A 17,040-nucleotide genomic window follows, 5' to 3' on the forward strand; every position below is an offset into this window, starting at 1 on the left:
ATAGAAATTCGGTACGTAGGTTAATTCGTAAGTTACGTCAGAACAAAATTTCGAGAAAGCCATTTAGCCAAAAAAGTAAAATTAATATGCAGATTTTGTTTTAATTATTCGTGTACGGTTAGGCAAAATCATCGCTGCATTAGTTCAAAAACGTTCAGAAATTAAATAAAACAAGCTTTTTTAACTGAAAGTAAGGAGCGACATTAAAACTTAAAACGAACAGAAATTATTCCGTATATGAAAGGGGCTGTCCCCTCTTAAATACCTCGCTCTTTATGCTATAGTTTGAATCTGTCACACAACTTTATTTTTTAAAACAATAAAAAACTTTAGCGTAAAGAACGAGGTATTGAGGAGGGAGCAATACCTTTCATATACGAAATAATTTCTGTTCGTTTTAAGTTTTAATGTCGCTCCTTACTTTCAGTTAAAAAAACTTGTTTTTTTTATTTAAATCAGAAAAGACCCAGCAACCGAAAAATGGATTTGACGCCCTATGCGCCGGCAAAGGCTCTCGTGGATCTTTTTCTCATATCCTTTTTTAACCTGACTTAAAAGTTTCAATTTAATTCCCTTATGCGTTCCTGAGATAATATAACTAAACGCTTTTGACAACCTTGAATGCACAGTGTCTTCTGATTTACTTTTATATCCCCCTTAACCTTCGCTGAAAATTACAAATTAAAATTCAATTCTGTTACTGATATAGTACATTTTTGTGTCGTTTTGACAACCGTTTATATCAATTGACAATTTTTTTTCAATAGTTTTAGTAGTAGTATTAGCAGTAATAGTAGTCGAAATAGCAGAAGCAGTACCAGTTGAATTAGTAGTAACAATCGGTAAGTAACAGTTCAAATAGGGATAAATCATTTTATTAGACAGTAAAAAAAACAATCAAAAATGGATGGATGATAGACAAAATCTAACAACAAGTGAAAATGACATAATTTTTTATACAATCCTGAAAAGGCTTATGCCAACTTTGCCGTCTCTCCCTCAGACTATCTGTCTTGGCTTTGTCTCAAATTGGCCAATGTCTTGATTGCAATTTGACATTAATTAAAAGTCACACTTATATTTAGATTATATATACAGTGACCGTTATCAGCAGATATACAATAGCAGTCGTAATCTCAGTAGTAGTAGTCACAGTCGCAAGAATCTGCAGTCCAAAGTGGTTGCTGTCCAAAGTAGTTACAATCGTAATTGTAAGTAATCACATCCACAGCAAGTAATCGCAGTCACAGTCGTAATAAATTGTAGTCACAGGTGCAAGTAGTTGCAATCGTAAGAATTCACAATTAGTCGTAGTCGCGAAGTCACAAAAAGTTGCAGTCGCAAGTAATAGCAGTTTTAGCCGTAAGTAGCTACAGTTGCAGTGTCAAGTAGTCACAGTCGCAAGTTTTCATGAAGCTTTGCTCGGTCCCTTGGTCCTGGTAAATATATCCTTCGCACGCATGATGTCATGATATCATGCAAAATTTTCATTCATGGCGGTTTAGTGGTAAATTCTTTACAGGGTCATGAAGTTATAAAATTATCGTGCCTTTAAGGTAACTGTCGTTGCCATCACATATACTATATTTGCCATATTTGGAAATTAGGGTGAAGGGTGAGGATAAAGCTTAAAATTACCTTTCATTTGTATCAGAAATAAAGTTTACTCCCCCCCCCCCTCGTTAATTTGCAAATATATAATATCAGCATCGATTGGTATGTTTACTTTATTCAAGTTAATAATATAAACTGCAAAAAAATTTACCTAAGTTTTATAAACATGAGTAATTTTTTTTTTGTTCCAAAGTTTGCAATTTGACAATTCAGTTTTTAAAAAAAAATTTTCTTCTAGTGATAATTTTAAATCTTATTTCAAGAATTTGGTTTGACAGAAATAACGTCCAAAGCGCTATCTTCACTTAATAACTGAAACATTTTTTAGATGACCTGCTCTGAAAAAGCGCAACATTTCTTGAAGAAATAACACTTAAATTTTGATTCATCATTTTTGGATTAGTGTTTAAAGACTGGTTGGCAAGCTTACTTTGATTGATTTACAAATTTCAGATTTATCTTTTTTCTGCCTTCGACGCCAAAATGCTAAATCAAATCTTTTCCTAGGCTGATTTTCTCTCAAAGAATAGGCTGCCCTTTCAAAATAGCCTAGCAAAGTCACACTTTATTAGTTGCTCTTCAGAAATTACAAGAAAATAACCATGCCATTTTATTCCCTAACCAGTGCTCTTGCCTAGGCTATCAAATAGGCTATGTAGGCCTAGGCTAATGGTTGTTACCCTGACAAAACCATTTGCTATAATTTTAGGGTTTCTACTCTCTAGAAAGAAGCTTGATATAAGCCTAGACTTGGGGCTGTTGAGAAGGCAACATGTTTTGAAATAATAATATTCCATTGGGCCTATGCTCCCCCTTTAATTTTCAAATATATGCCCAAACTATAGGCTGTATTTCCCATTTTTTTTGGGACTCCACCCTTTGACTAGCCTATTGGAAAAATCAGGGTAAATATCTACCAAATCATATTATTGAGTTAGGAATAAAGTGAATACACCATTTGATGCCTTTTTTTATGCTGATAACGAATATAACAAGTATTTCTATTAAAAATAAATTTCAGCCCCCCCCCCTATATAGGCTATACCTAACCTAACCCAGAATTGGCATATATAGGGGGGGCTGAAATTCATTTCCAATAGAAATGCTTATTATATTTGTAATCAGCATAAAAAAAGGTGGTAAAGTTCTACCAAAATCATATTATTGAGTTAGGAATAAAGTGAATACACCATTTGATGCCTTTTTTTATGCTGATTACAAATATAATAATCATTTCTATCAGAAATGAATTTCAGCCCCCCCCCCTATATATACCTAACCTAACCCTGAATTGGCATATATAGGGGGGGGGCTGAAAGTCATTTCCAATAGAAATAATTATTATATTCGTAATCAGCATAAAAAAAGGCATTGAATGGTGTATTCACTTTATTCCTAACTCAATAATATGATTTGGTAGAACTTTACCTAAAAGGCATCAAATGGTGTATTCACTTTAGTCCTAACTCAATAATATGATTTGGTAGATATTTACCAAAATTAGTTTATAAGCTTATATAGAATGGTACTGTCCAATCTCCTTATAATTAAAAACATTTTAGCCATCTAGTTTGAAAATTTGGCATATCTGTATAGGAAAAATCTAAATTTGCCAACTAGTTGACTAATAGCTTCTCCCCAGCAAAAATTAATTTTTCCAACTAGTTGACTAATAACTTCTCCCCAGCAAAACTTAATTTTGCCAACTAGCTGGAATGAAACATTGCCCCAGAAAACAATTCATTCTCCAACTAGTTGACTAATAATAGTTAGAATTTATTCTGAATAGCATAAAATATGTTAATAATACAGGGTTTTTTTCAAATTTAATTATCACTATTGTTACAAAATACCACCAGATAGCTAATTTGACAGTGTATATATATGGTATACAAATCTTTGAATTAGCCAACCAACCAACCAGTATCTTAAGCCTAGGAGTCCATCTGGCCATAGGGAAACATATTAAGAAAAAAATTCCTGCTACATAATATGCAGAATAATCCTAGTTGACACATTTTGCAGGGGAGAGCCTTTATCTTCACTTCTTTCCTTGTTTTTCAAGTTTTTCTAAGAAATTCATGGATTTTCTAGAACCTATATATTCACAGTATATGTACCCCCACCCCCCTAATGTGCAAAAATATACCTAGAATTGTATCCTCAATCTAAATATAACATCCATTTGCATCACAAATCACATTTACTCCCATATTAATTAAAAAAACTTTCCAAAAAATAAGTTTTTCAAAGAAAAGTAAAGGTCATTTTAAACTTAAGCTCAGGAGATACAAATACCTGTTAAAATTCAAACTCAAAACAACCAGAAATTACTATTAAAGAACAAATGAAACCCAAAAAGAAAAGAAATTAAATAAACAGTCATAGGAAAAAACATACAACAAGTAATAATATAAATGAATAAATAAATCTTAAAGCAAGTAATGCTTAGATTGAGTATGAAAATCAAGCTTAAAACAAAAACAAATATTTTGCTATTAAAGTATAAATGAAACTTTAAACAAACAGAAATTAAATAACAATCAATGCAAACAAACATACAATATATATTAATGTAAATGAATAAATAAATCTTCAAACAAGTGAAACTTAAATTGAATATGCAAATCAAGTTTGAATTGAATAAAAATAACTACAAACAAGAGTTTGGGTATTGCCTCACTGCAGAAGCCTAAAACCCACTGTGTCATTGGTGCTTTACTGAAAACAATTCTTTCATTAATTAAGATTTTAGGGAATAAATATCAGCATATGTATATTAAATTGACAATGCACATTTTTTTTCAGTGAAGTACAAATTATATTCTGGCTTTTAGAAAGCATAGGGGTTTTGAACCCTACTCATATTAATTTATGCTCATTTTGAGTTTGACTCTAATATTTATTTTAATATTTGTTTGTTTTGGGTTTCATTTGTTTATTGATACTGATTTGGGGTAATTGTATGCTTGGTAGATTATATGATAGTCTGGACACCAGGTGTTGAAAGTGTGAATCATACCATGACGGAATGGGGCTGCTACAAGAATTAGCCTACCCTCCACCCCCTAAATTGACCATGTGGATTCAAAAATACCAATGGCACTTGCTTGTGAGTGGTGGAACACTCCGAAACTTGACATTTTATTATATTTTGGTGTTTCATGCAAGAAAATGCATGTTCCACAAAGTTTGAGGTGCAGTTTACCGCTCAAATAGAAATGCCTAGAAGCCATAGAATGTTTTCATAACAAACCAACACCATTAGTTAGAAAAAATGGCAGAGTTCAAAAAAATGGCAAAACTATATGAGTCTTGAACAGTCTTGGAAAGTATAAACAAAATGAGATTGAATATTAGATATATAATGATATTAATGAAAGCACCAATGACGCAGAAGGCTTTAGGTTTTTACAGTTAAAGAAGGGGGCAGTATCCAATTTTTTTTTGCAGCGAAACTTTATTTTTCTTGACGATTCTTGACAAAAACTAATAAATTAAAATGAATATTTGATACATAAGGATATTAATTGCTAACAGCTCATCAGTTCAAAATTTTACTGTAATTTTAATGTTTATTTTAAATATTAAGTACAAAAGAAAACATTTGTAATATAATTCGTTTTCAGTAAAGCGCCAATGACGCAGTACGTTTTAGGCTTCTGCAGTGAGGCAATACCCAGACTCTTGTTTGTAGTTATTTTTATTTGATTCAAACTTGATTTGCATATTCAATTTAAGTTTCACTTGTTTGAAGATTTATTTATTCATTTACATTAATATATATTGTATGTTTGTTTGCATTGATTGTTATTTAATTTCTGTTTGTTTTAAGCTTCATTTATACTTTAATAGCAAAATATTTATTTTTGTTTTAAGCTAGATTTTCATATTCGATCGAGGCATTACTTGCTTTAAGTTCTATTGATTAATTTAGGACATTTCTTTTTGTATGTTTTTTGCTACTAATGTTAATTTAATTCCTGTTCGTTTTGGGTTTCATTGATTTTTTGAAGGTGGTTTTTTCTCGCTTTTAGTTTTAGCTTTAACAGTCACTTGTATTTGCTGATCCTCATTTCGTAAGGGCCTTTAATTTTCTTTAAAAGACTTATTTTTCGGAAAGTTTATTTTTAAATTAATTGTTGTTAGTTTTTGATTGCAAAAAGTTTCAAGTTTTTATGACATGGGGGGGGGGGGGGTGCTTACTGTCTGATTATTCTTGACTTTAAAAAACGGATCTAGAACTTTCAGTTTAAATTGAATGAGGCTTTTTTCAAAGTCTATACAATTACCTCTCTGACAAAAACCTTATATATGAACAATAGACAGCTTGCATAACTTATGGACAGCGATTGACAACAATGAATGGATTGAAAAAATAGCTCCAATAAGGGGGTTTAGACTATTTCACTTGCTGACACAAAGGGATCAGGACTGTTTGGAAATGACCTTAATAGGATTTTGTGTGCCAAAGCAATTTTACATCTATCTCAGAGTATATATTTTAACCTTATAATTGGATAATTATAATAGATTTCCTATGTATTCTTCCCATACAAAACCCCTTCCCATAAGTTAAAAACCCCCTTTAATAAGTTATGCCCCAGGGCATAACTTACAACGCCTACCCCTGGGCCCTGGTGGGCTGTGTTGACACCAGAGTTTTTTGTTATCAGAACTTTGAAGTATTTTACAAAATGTCAATCTCAAAATTTTTATCTGATGCATTTAGGGCGTGGAGGAGGGGGGCTAGCCACCCTCCAATCTCTATTGACTCTTAAAAAGTGAACAAGAACTTTCAATTTTCAGTCAAATGAGACCTCTCCAAAGTTTATACAACCATCCCTTCCATAAGAAATAATGGGAAGGATTTGGAGAATCCTTAAATTACAACTCTTTCCCTGAGGGCTGTGGGGGAGTTGTCATCCTCAAGGACCTAATTTCTAGAACTTAAAACTATGTTTAATAAAATGGCTATCTCAAAATTTTAATTGGATGTGTTTGGCGAAAAAGTGGGCGTGAGAGGGGGGCTAGTTGCCCTCAAATCACTTCCGACTACTAAAAAAGGCAATGCTCCTTTCAATTTCCAATCGAAAGAGCCATTATTCAAGTTTCTACGACAAATTCTACTATAAAAACCGTACACACCCCCAGGGCAGAAATTAAAACCAGTGACCTAGCGGTGTGGGTGATTGTCATACTGAAAAAAATATTTTATATCTGTAAATTAACAATGCTGAAGAAAATGAATTTGTAAAAATTTTGATTTGATGTATTTGTGGGAATAATGGGCGTGGGGGGGGGCTAGTTGCCCTCCAATCACTTTCGACTATTAAAATGGGCACTATCCCTTTGAATTTCCAATCGAATGAGCCTTTTTTTGAAGTTTCTTCAACAACGCCTTCTATAAAAAACTTATATGCCCCCAGGTCATAACTTAAAACCCTTGACCTGAAGGTTGTGGGGGAATGTCCTCCTCAAAAACATATTTTCTATCTGGAAATCAGCTACGCTGAATAAAATAGCCATGTCAAAATTTTGATTGGATATGTTTGGGGAAATGATGGGCGTGGGGGGAGGGGGCTAGCTGCACTCAAACCCCTTTTGACTATTAAAAAGGGAACTAGCCCTTTAATTTCCAACCAAATGAGCCTGTTTTGAAGTTTCTACAACAACTCCTTCTATAAAAACCTTATATGCCCCCAGGGCATAACTTGAAACCCTTGCCCTGAGGGTTGTGCGGGAGTGTCCTCCTCAAAAATGTATTTTCTATCTGGAATCAACTACTCTGAACAAAATGGCTATCTCAAAATTTTGATTGGATGTGTTTGGGGAAATGATCAGCGTGGGAGAGGGGGCTAGTTGCACTCCAATCACTTTCGACTATTAAAAGGGCACTAGCCCTTTAATTTCCAATCGAATGAGCCTGTTTGAAGTTTCTACGACAACGCCTTCTATAAAAACCTTATATGCTCCCAGGGCATAACTTGAAACTCTTGCCCTGAGGGTTGTGGGGGAGTGTCCTCCTCAAAAATATATTTTCTATCTGGAAATCAACTACGCTGAACAAAATGGCTCTCGAAATTTTGATTTGATGCGTTTGGGGGAATAATTGGCGTGGGGGGGGGGGGCTAGTTGCCCTTCAATCACTTTTAACTATTAAAAAGGGCGCTAGCTTTTTGAATTTCCAATCAAATGAGCCTTTTTAAAGTTTCTACGACAACACCTTCTATAAAAACCTTATATGCCCCCAGAGTATAAATTAAAACCCTTCCCCTGAGGGTTTTGGGGGAGTGTCCTCCTCAAAAATATATTCTATCTGGAAATCAACTATGCTGAACAAAATGGCAATCTCAAAATTTTGATTGGATGTGTTTGGGGAAATGAATCCTTAAATTACAACTCTTGCCCTGAGGGCTCTGGGGGAGTTGTCATTCTCAAAGACTTAATTTCCAGAACATAAAACTAAGTTTAATAAAATGACTGTCTCAAAACTTTGATTGGATGTGTTTGGGGAAAAGGTGGCCGTGAGAGGGGTGTTAGTTGCCCTCAAATCACTTTTGACTATTAAAAAGGGCACTAGCCCTTTAATTTCCAATCGAATGAGCCTGTTTTGAAGTTTCTACGACAACGCCTTCTATAATAACCTTATATGCCCCCAGGGCATAACTTAAAACCCTTGCTCTAAGGGTTGTGGGGGAATTTCTTCCTCAAAAATATATTTTCTATCTGGAAATCAACTACGCTGAACAAAATGCCTATCTCAAAATTTTGATTGGATGTGTTTTGGGGAATAATGGGCGTGGGGGGGGGCTAGTTGCCCTCCAATCATTTTCGACTATTAAAAAGGGCACTAACCCTTTAATTTCCAATCGAATGAGCCTTTTTTGAAGTTTCTACAACAACGCCTTCTATAAAAACCTTATATGCCCCCAGGGTATAACTTAAAACCCTTGCCCTGAGGGTTGTGGGGAGTGTCCTCCTCAAAACTATATTTTCTATCTGGAAATCAACTACGCTGAACAAAATGGCTATCTCAACATTATAATTGGATGTGTTTGGGGAAATGATGGGCTTGGGGGGGGAGGGGGCTAGTTACACTTCAATCACTTTCGACTATTAAAAAGGGAGCTAGCCCGTTAATTTCCAATCGTTTGAGCCTGTTTTGAAGTTTCTACAACAACGCGTTCTATAACACCTTATATGGCCCCAAGGTACAACTTAAAACCCTTGCCCTGAGGGTTTTGGGGGAGTATCCTCCTAAAAAATGTATTTTCCGTTCAGAAATCAACTACGCTGAACAAAATGGATATCTGAAAATTTTTATTGGATGTTTTTGGGGGATTTGTCGGCTTGGGGGGGGGGAGGGGGGCTAGTTACACTCCAATCACTTCCGATTATTAAAAAGGGCACTAGCCCTTTAATTTCCAATAGATTGAGCCTGTTTTGAAGTTTCTACGACAACGCCTTCGTTAAAAACTTATATGCCCCCAGGGCATAACTTAAAACCCTTGCCCTGAGGGTTGTGGGGGAGTGTCCTCCTTAAAAATTTATTTTCTATGTGGAAACCAACTACGCTGAACAAAATGGCTATCTCAAAATTTTGATTGGATGTGTTTGGGGGAATGATGGGGGGGCTAGTTGCCCTCCAATCATTTTCGGCTATTAAAAAGGGCACTAGAACTCTTGATTTCCAATTGAATCAGCCCCCTTTGAAGCTTCTACGACAATCCATTCCATATGAAGTGTCTCTTGGAAAAAAAAAAATAATCAGAGGCAATGCTGTAGCGTTGCCTATAGTAAAGGCCATACGGCTCCAATGTTTTATTATTATTATTATTTATTTATTTTTTTTTCCCGGAGGAACATCATACGGAACGGGTCGTCGTAAAAACTTCAAAGGGGGCTAATTCAATTGAAAATCGAGAGTTCTAGTGCCCTTTTAATATTCGAAAATGATTAGAGGGCAACTAGCCCCCCCCCACGCCCATCATTCCCCCAAACATAGCCAATCAAAATTTTGAGATAGCCATTTCGTTCAGCGTAGTTGAATTCCAGATAGAAAATATATTTTTGAGGAGGACACTCCCCCACAACCCTCAGGGCAAGGGTTTAAAGTTATGCCCTGGGGGCATATAAGGTTTTTAAAGAAGGCGTTGTCGAAGAAACTTCAAAACAGGCTCATTCTATTGGAAATTAAAGGGCATGTGCCCTTTTTAATAGTCGAAAGTGATTGGAGTCTAACTATCCCCCCTACCCCCTCCCCCCACGCCCATCAGTTCCCCAAACACATCCAATCAAAATTTAGAGATAGTTATTTCGTTCAGCGTAGTTGATTTCCAGATAGAAAATATATTTTTGAGGAGGATACCCCCCCCCCACAAACCTCAGGGCAAGGGTTTTAAGTTATACCCTGGGGGCATATAAGGTTTTTATAGAATGTGTTGTCGTAAAAACTTCAAAACAGGCTCATTCGATTGAAAATTAAAGGGCTAGCGCCATTTTTAGTTATCGACAGTGATAGGAGGGGAAATAGACCCCCCCACAGTTCTCCAAACACATCAAATCAAAAGTTTGATATAGTCATTTTGTACTGCGGATTTTATTTCCTCATAGAAAACGAGTTTCTGAGGAGGATACCCGCCCGAACACCTCATGGACCGTGTTTTCATGTATGCCTTTGGGGATAATAAGTTAACTGTAGACAACTTGGTCGTAGAAACTTCAACTCAGGCTCATTTGATATGAAATTAAAGGGATAGTGACCTTTTTATTTTTAGAAAATAATTGGAGGGAACCTATCCCCCCCCCCACGCCCATAATTGCCCCAAGCACACCCCATCAAAATTTTCAGATAGCCCTACTCCCCCACAACCCTCAGGGAAAGGGTTTTAAGTTATGCCCTGGGGGCATATAAGGTTTTTATAGAAGGCATTGTCGTAGAAACTTCAAAACCGGCTCATTAGATTTGAAATTCAAAGGGCTAGTGCCATTTTTAATAGTCGAAAGTGATTGGAGTGTAACTAACCCCCTTCCCCCCACGCCCATCATTTCCCCAAACACATCAAATCACAATTTTCAGAGAGCCGTTTTGTTCAGCGTAGTTGATTTCCAGACAGAAAATATATTTTTGAGGCGGATACTCCCCCATAACCCTCAGGGCAAGGGTTTTAAGCTATGCCCTGGGGGCATATAAGGTTTTTATAGAAGGCGTTGTCGTAGAAACTTCAAAACGGGCTCATTCGATTGGAAATTAAAGGGCTAGTGCCCTTTTTAATAGTCGAAAGTGATTGGAGCGCAACTAGCCTCCCCCCCCCCACGCCCATCATTTCTCCAACCACATCCAATCAAAGTTTTGAGATAGCCATTTTGTTGAGCGTTGTTGATTTCCAGATAGAAAATATGTTTTTAGGAGGACACTCCCCCACAGCCTTCAGGCCAAGGGTTTTAAGTTATGCCCTGGGGGTATATAAGGTTTTTATAGAAGGTGTTGTTGTAGAAACTTCAAAAAAGCCTAAATAGATTGTAAATTCAAAGTGCCAGTGCCCTTTTTAATAGTCGAACATGATTGTAGGGCAACTAGCCCCTCCTCCACGCCCGTAAATACCACAAACACCTCCAATCAAAATTTTTGAGATAGCCATTTTGTTCAGCGTAGTTGATTTTCAGATAGAAAACATGTTTTTGAGGAGGACAATCCCCCACAACCCTCAGGGCAAGGGTTTTAAGTTATGCCCTGGGGGCATATAAGGTTTTATTGAGGGCGTTGTCATAGAAACTTCAAAAAAGGCTCATTCGATTGGAAATTCAAAGGGCTAGTGCCCTTTTTAATAGTCGAAAGTGATTGGAGGGCAACTAGCCCCCCCCCCCCTACGCCCCTCATTCCCCCAAAGACATCCAATCAAAATTTTGTGATAGCCCTTTTTGTTCAGCGTAGCGGATTCCCAGATTGAAAATATATTTGTCACGTGGACACTCTCCCACAAATCTCCGGGCATGAGTGGTAAGTTTTGCCCTAGGGGCATATGTGGTTTATAAATAAGGTATGGTCGTCAAAAATTAAAAACAGACTCCTATGATTGGAAATTAAAAGGGCTCTTGTCCTTTTTCATATTTGAAAATCATTGGAGGGCAAATAGCCCCCCCCCCCCCCCCCCATCATTTCCCCAAACACATCAAATCAAACTTTTGAGATAGCCATTTTGTTCAGTATAGTTGATTTCCAGGTAGAAAATATGTTTTTGAGAAGGACACTCCCCCACAACCCTCAGGGCCAGGGTTTTAAGTTACACCTTTGGGGCATATAAGGTTTTTATAGAAGGCTTTGTTGTAGAAACTTCAAAACAGGCACATTCGATTGGAAATTCAAAGGGCTAGTGACATCTTTAATAGTCGACAGTGATTGGAGGGCAAAAAGCCCCCACCCCCGCCCCGCCTTCCCCCAAACACTTTAATTACTTGACTTAAGGCTCCTGCCACGTTGGGGGTGGTGTAGAGAGTGTCGCAACTCTGCTCCTCCAGGCTGACCGGGCTACTGCTACTAGTGGGACCTCTTTGACAGCGATATTAGCTATCTCAAGGAATTTGTTAAGGCTCTCTTTCCACCTTGTCTGAGGTCTGCCCCTTGGTCGAGACCAGCCATTAGCTTTAGCGTCAAAATCGTAGACTATTCGGGCTGGGGTTGTCGTCGGCATACGTAGGAGGTGTCCGAACCATCTGAGAGTACAGTGCGCTATTTGGACAGAGAATGGTACTTGGGAGGTGAGTGCGAGCAACCTTGCGTTGCTTACAAAATCGTTCTACCGAAGTCCCTCAATCTGGCGGAGCTGCTTCGTCTGGCAGACGTCTATCATTCTGAGGATTGTTGATTTGAGAGGCCAGGTTTCCGCTGCATAGAGGAGGACCGAGCCTAAGGATGCATTATAAATTCGCATCTTCGTGCACCTAGATATATGCGGCATTCTCCAGAAATTGTTGAGCCTTCCGACGATAGACGAGGCTTTTGAAACTCGGCTGCACACCTCTTCCTCTATAGAGCCTTCATTAGACAGCACGGAGCCAAGATAAATGAGGTTCTTTACGACTTCAACCGGAGCTCCGCAAACAGCTCTGTTCTCCGGAGGCGAGACGGGTCTTGGGGGCTCATTTTCCGTTATCTTCGTTTTAAGCCAGTTTATTTCAGCCCTACCTTTGCTGCCTCTTCCTGCAGGACTTCAATAGCGTCGATCAACTTGTCGATCAAGTCAGCGACGAGACCAAGATCATCTGCGAAGTCAGCATCCGTCTGAACAAGATCTCCAAACTGCAGACCAAAGGGCAGGTGATTTGTTGTTTGTGTCATGACATGGTCTATTACGCAATTGAACAGTTCCGGGGCGGCAGAACACCCTTGTCGTACACCGGTTTTGATGCCGAATGTCGTGCTCCGTTTGCCGTTGACTTGGACGCAACCCACGGTCTTTTCGTAAAGCTTTTCAAACAACTTGCAGTATTTGTCTGGTAGACCAAATGATCGAAGTATCAGCCAGAGCGAGTTGCGATCCACCGAGTAAAACGCAGCCTTGAAGTCCACAAAGGCTACATATGCTTTCCTCCTGAATTCATTCGTCTTCTCAATTAACTGGCGCATGGTAAATATTTGTTCAACAGTGAATCTCCCGGGCATAAACCCCGCCTGCTGGACTCTCCTCTTTCTTCTGAGGATGCTCGTGCATCTATCCAGCAGGGTCATAGCAAAGAGCTTTCCAGGCACTGAAAGTAGCGTTATGCCTCTGTAGTTCGAACAGATGCTCTGGCTCCCCTTTCTATTCCATAAGGGCAGGATTATACCAGCTCGCCAGTCCTTCGGGATCCATTCTGTATGCCAAACCACAGAAAACAGCATATGGAGCCAAAGTAGCATCGCCGGTCTGGCATACTTCAGGAGCTCAGGAGATATTCCACATACGCCTGCCGCTTTGTTGTTCTTCAAACGTATTACTGCTTAGTAGATTTCTGATGACGTGAAAGGAGTGTCTGTGTCACTTGTCAGCAGTTTCTGGGTGCTGGCGGCTAGGCTGATGAGTTCCTGGTCAGTCTGCGTTACGGCTTTGGCGTTGAGGAGGCCTGAGAAGTGGTCTTTCCATCGACTGACCTGGGCAGCTTTCTTGTTGAGCGCCTGGCCATTCACAAAGACAAAACATGCTACTGAGGGGGCTATGTCTCCTTTTTAATCATAGAGATGGTTGTAGAGACTGCCAATGTCACCTTTCTCAGCTGTAACATCTAGCTCATGTGCCTTTCTTTCCAGAAACAGTTTCTTGTCTCGCTGTATCAGTTTGTTGCGGACCCCATTAAGGCTTCTATAGGTTGGCATGTCACCAAGTAATCTCGCCTTGCGTCTCTGCTCTATGACGTCAAGCGTATCCGACTGAATCCAAGCTTTTTCCGACCAACATTTGCTGTCGCTGATTCCAGGACATTCTTTTTGAACGAGAGCCATGCGTTTCACAACTTTCAAATGGCAGGAACAACTTCCATTGTGTTCAGCATAGTTGATTTCTAGATAGAAAATATGTTTTTGAGGAGGACAATCCGCCACAACCTTTCATGGAGGGTATTTTTGTGGGGGAGGGGTTTCCATCAAGAGGGAGGCAGAATTCCCAGCTGTATTTAAAAAAAAAAATCAGATATTAAATAGGAAAAATAATTTTTTTCACCTGAAACGAAGGAGCAACATTACAAACTAAAATGAACAGAAGTTATGTGGTATATGAAATGGTCTGTCCCCTCCTCAATATTCCACTCTTTACACAAAAGTTTGACCTTTTGTTTCAATTTCTTAAGAAAAATTCCTGAAACACAAGGGTCATTTAATTAGAATCAGGAGATTTTTCAAAAGTACTAAAAAACTTTAGCATAAAGAGCAGGTTATTGAGGAGGGGGCAGCCCTTTTCAGATACCAAATAATTTCTGTTGATTTTAAGTTTTAATGTTGCTCCTTACTTTCAGTTGAAAAAAAACTTTTCTTTTATTTAATCATGAAGCAAGAATGATTTCCTTAACATGTTTCCTTCTCAACAGCCCCTATTCTAGGCTTATATCAGAGACATGAAACACTTCAAAATTCTCAAAAGTACTTTTAAAATGTCTAAAATACTCACTTATAGCATACATAATTCTTTACTCAAAAGTTTGACCTTTTGTTTCAATTTCTTAAGAAATTGAAACACCACTCTTTACACATAAGTTTGACCTTTTGTTTCAATTTCTTAAGAAAAATTCCTGAAACACAAGGGTCATTTAATTAGAATCAGGAGATTTTTCAAAAGTACTAAAAAACTTTAGCATAAAGAGCAGGTTATTGAGGAGGGGGCAGCCCTTTTCAGATACCAAATAATTTCTGTTGATTTTAAGTTTTAATGTTGCTCCGTACTTTCAGTTAAAAAAAACTTTTCTTTTATTTAATCATGAAGCAAGAATGATTTCCTTAACATGTTTCCTTCTCAACAGCCCCTATTCTAGGCTTATATCAGAGACATGAAACACTTCAAAATTCTCAAAAGTACTTTTAAAATGTCTAAAATACTCACTTATAGCATACATAATTCTTTAAGGTGTACCAATAAACTTCATACCCATCCCCTAATGGTCAAATTTATACCCCAAATTACATATATGCAGTTACTTTTCTCCATGCTAACTATTTTCTTTAAGTTGATTTAATAGCTAATGTCTGTTAAAAAAAAACATTTTTTCATTGTGTAAATAGGATTTGGGGTATATATTCAACCTTTAGGCAGTGAGGGGGCAAAGTTTGTTTGTACAACTCAAGGAATTATTTAGTACAAGTAAGTATTTTAGACTTTTTTTTAATGGTCTTCAGAATTTTATAATGTTTCCTTCTTCAGAGTAGAAACCCTAAACTGATACTCTACAGTGTCTTAAGGGGTAATTTTGTCATTTTTCAATGAAAATGCCAAAAAGCATTTGGTAAATTTGCAGTTTTCAACATAATTTAGCTTAGATGAAAGTGAATACACCATGTCCAAATAGCAGTTCAATAGGGACAAATCCTTTAATTTCACAGTGAAACAACAACAAAAAATTCTCCGGGTATTTTGGTCACATATACACTGGCATATACAGTCACATATAAGTTTATCTTCTGAAGATAGCCATTGTATATTTGACCAAAATATCTAGAGATTTTTTGTTGTTGTTTCATATTCATAATTTAATAATTGCTTCTGGAGGAGAGTTTATTTTGAGGTCAGCTTAATCAGGTTTTCCTGTTTACCTCCACTATTATCCACATTTTCAGTATCAGTTTATTACTTCTACCTTCCAAAAGGAAACACTTTAAAATTCTTGAGACTACTTTGAAATATCCTAAAATGCTATCGTTCCTAAATATGGACTGCTTTACTTAAATCCCCACCTGCCTTCCCCCTGATGGACAAATATATAGCCAAAATTACTTACACTACATTATTGGTATCTTCAATAGTGTGACTCTTTTCTACCTACCACTTGTTTACCAGTTGTTAATATTAAGAAAAAATCCTGTTGCACGAGAAACCTTGTTAAATTAATAGTGTGGGTCCCCCATTGCACTAGACAAGAGCATAAACACTTCTTAGTGTGTTCTCTCCCACACTAGAACATGATGTCTGACTGAAGCCACTGTCCAGTCTCAAACCCTAGAACCCTCCTGAAAGAGGTTAATCAAGGCTGGTGAATGCTGAATTGAGGCTTAACTGGGATGTCAGGTCATAACCTCAAAACACCACCAGCAAGATTTTCTATAGGAGGTTCAAGATCACTTTATCTTGCCTGACATGTGATTTAAGCTGAAAAATTCACTCTATTGAAAATAAAAAGAGTATAGGTTAAGTGAGCTATATATTACCTTAAATTGTAGCACTAAACAATCTAACATTTCTGCTTGTAGAGCTCCAGAGTTGACAATTTGAGTCGTATTGAGGATTCTTTAGTGACCTTTAACAAACTTCTTTGAAAAGAATATTGCTTCTATTTATTGGAGCTTTAACATAGGATCTTTAAAGGTCAAATAGGACCTTTAACAAACTTCTTTGAAAAGAATATTGCTTCTATTTATTGGAGGTTTAACATAGGATCTTTAAAGGTCAAAAAGGACCTTTAACAAACTTCTTTGACGAGACTATTGCTTCTATTTATTGGAGCTTTAACATAGGATCTTTAAAGGTCAAATAAGACCTTTAACAAACTTCTTTGACAAGAATATTGATTCTATTATTGGAGCTTTAACATAGGATCTTTAAAGGTCAAATAGGACCTTTAACACACTTCTTTGACAATAATATTGCTTCTATTTATTGGAGCTTTAACATAAGATCTTTAAAGGTCAAATAGGACCTTTAACAAACTTCTTTGACAAGAATATTGCTTCTATTTATTGTAGCT

General features: G+C 37.2%; 1 protein-coding gene across 1 annotated transcript in view; it reads left to right on the plus strand.

Annotated features, from left to right (window-relative positions):
- Positions 1 to 1,980: 1,980 nt before the first annotated feature.
- The window catches only part of Rpn5 (regulatory particle non-ATPase 5), a 58,677-nt gene continuing 43,617 nt past the window's right edge, over positions 1,981 to 17,040 (plus strand). The window contains exon 1 of the mRNA XM_089106277.1: positions 1,981 to 2,030. The gene's annotated coding sequence lies outside the window, so the exon portion shown is untranslated. The remainder of the gene's footprint in view (positions 2,031 to 17,040) is intronic.

The sequence above is a fragment of the Artemia sp. Qi Xiang Cuo genome, chromosome 20, assembly GCF_049724085.1.
Source record: "Artemia sp. Qi Xiang Cuo chromosome 20, ASM4972408v1, whole genome shotgun sequence".
NCBI lineage: Eukaryota > Metazoa > Arthropoda > Branchiopoda > Anostraca > Artemiidae > Artemia > Artemia sp. Qi Xiang Cuo.